This window comes from Oratosquilla oratoria, chromosome 15 (genome assembly GCF_046742065.1).
Source record: "Oratosquilla oratoria isolate Oo_2021 chromosome 15, ASM4674206v1, whole genome shotgun sequence".
Taxonomy (NCBI): Eukaryota; Metazoa; Arthropoda; class Malacostraca; order Stomatopoda; family Squillidae; genus Oratosquilla; species Oratosquilla oratoria.
In genome coordinates this window covers 7,721,153-7,723,652 of record NC_134791.1, presented here as the reverse complement: position 1 = coordinate 7,723,652, position 2,500 = coordinate 7,721,153, and the positions used below count along the sequence as shown (strand labels likewise).

At 41.6% G+C, this 2,500-nt stretch overlaps 1 protein-coding gene across 1 annotated transcript in view; it reads left to right on the top strand.

The window, feature by feature from the left end:
- The window catches only part of LOC143032997 (hemicentin-2-like), a 74,366-nt gene that overhangs the window by 35,058 nt on the left and 36,808 nt on the right, over positions 1-2,500 (top strand). The window lies entirely within an intron of this gene.

Sequence of the window (2,500 nt, the reverse complement as noted above, 5' to 3'; positions counted from 1 at the left end):
GGCACCTCCTCCCCCACACCCTGGACACCTTGTTTGGCACCCTACTCCCTGTAAGGTATTGGCACCCTGTTGGCACCCTACTGGCACCTCCTCCCCCACCTCCCCCACACCCTAGACACCTTGTTTGACACCCTACTCCCTGTAAGGTCTTGGCACCCTGTTGGCACCCTACTGGCACCTCCTCCCCCACACCCTGGACACCTTGTTTGGCACTCTCCTCCCTGTTAGGTGGTTGTCTTGGCACCCTGTTGGCACCCTACAGGCACCTCCCTCCCCCACACCCTGGACACCTTGTTTGGCACCCTACTCCCTGTAAGGTCTTGGCACCTCTACCCCCACACCCTGGACACCTTGTTTGGCACTCTCCTCCCTGTTAGGTGGTTGTCTTGGCACCCTGTTGGCACCCTACAGGCACCTCCACCCCCACCTCCCCCACACCCTAGACACCTTGTTTGACACCCTCCTCCCTGTTACAAAGGATTACAAAGGCGGAGCATGCCGGCAGGAGACCTTTTGGTCCATAACTAGGTCAGATGCGAAAAAAATAAAAATGATAAATAAATAAAAATTATAATAATATATATAATGATATATAAAATAAATAAATGCACAAGTATAGTTAAATAATAAACAAACAGGCAAATAGTAAATAATGATAAATTAACAAATACACTAATAATAAATGAAAATCAGGCAAATAATAAACAAACAGACAAGTGATAAATAAATAAACAAATAATATAAAATAAATGACAGTCATTACAGCATCTTGCATAGGTGCTTATCTAAATGATTCTTAAAGCTTCGAACTGAACTACATTGCACTGCCTCTGCAGGAAGTTTATTCCATTCATTAACTACACGGCTGGCAAAGTTGTTTCTACCCACTTCCAAATTAAATCTATTTCCGGACAGTTTGAGACCATAATTTCTTGTCGGATTCTCATTCTCTCTTCTTGTATCTTAAAGTGGGCCTTTTTTCCCGTTTTCTTTTGTTCTTTTTTCCAGGTTTCAAAATATATGAAGACATTGTACTTTTTTCATTGGATGAATTCAATCTCATTAATTAACAACTATTTTTTGTTTCATCTAAATTATTCTAGGTTAGAGGGAAGGGAACTAGGCCCTTGTGGTTAAGTTTAGTTACGTTGACCTAACCTAACCTAACTCTAGCATAAATTGTAGAATCCCCCCCCCCCCCACACACACACCGATTGACAAAGACCCGAAGTGCTCCGCCTTCGCTCAGCGCCGTCATTCAGGTCTTGATAACGTTTTTGTATTACTCAATTTACTGTTTGGGAGTATCAATGGTTAGGTTAGGTTAGATTAGGCTGAGTTAGATTAGGTTAGGTTACATTAGGTTATGTAAAAAAAAAAAAAGTTACCATGACCTGTGTGACGGCGCAGAATGACGGCGGAGCACCCCGGACCACCACGGATCCAACCCTACCCTAACCCCTTTGCTTATGCCTGCCGTAGACCCATGCCGCTTGCTGGCCTGGTGTCGGGAAAACAATAATGATCCCTTAGGTCCTGTTCACATAAGCGGTTTCAACCGCCGCGATTTGAACCGCGGCGGTTCAGTTACGATGTAAGTCAATGGAGGCGTTCATACACAACCGCGCTGTTTTATCCTTGACTATGCGGTACCACTGCTGTTTCCGAGCGGTTCAAACCGCTAGTGTGAACAGGGCCTTAACCCGTTTCAGGCTCTGCGAGGTGGCTAAGCAAGTTAGCCTTCATGTGCGAATTCAATGAAAACAAATAAGAAATATAAACTTTGTGTTGTTTTATCAATAACTTACACAAAGATGTTGTACATTCTAGCGTCTATAGATCGGAGTTGTTGACCAAATACTCATATCTTATGAATCTGGCGGTTATTGACAACTACCGAATCAACGACGTCTACCAATGAAGTATTTTATGATGAAAGGAACTATACACTTAATTGGGACGATTTTTTTTATGTTAAATAAAAAATCAGACCGCTATACATCAAACATAATCTGGCGACTGCTGGCAACTATACAACCCCCTCATCGATGAAATACTCTGACAAAAACCTATTTAGTTTCATCTCCTTCAAGGGCCCTCTTGTCCAGAAATAATTCGTTCAGTTGCAAAAGTATTCGTTCATCCAATGCTTTCAGTAACTATTTCGAGCGAATATATATCGAAAAGTTGAAATTCTATAGATGATGCTATGAATAAGATGAACCATTTTCCACTCATAGGTACCTAGATCACTTCCGCGCTGGGTGGCAATTCGTTCATTTGCAAATGTCTTCGTTCAGTGAATGCTTTCAGTAACTATTTCGAACGAATATATATCGAAAAATTGAAATTCTATAGATAATGCCCTGGGTGGCACTTTTCACTGTTTTTGCTGCCGTCAGGTGATTAAATTCGCCTTAGATGCACTTTTCATAGTAGGAAAGGAATTAAAAATTTAACTTCATAAAATTTTAGCGTTTTTTTTTTTTTTACTTTGTAA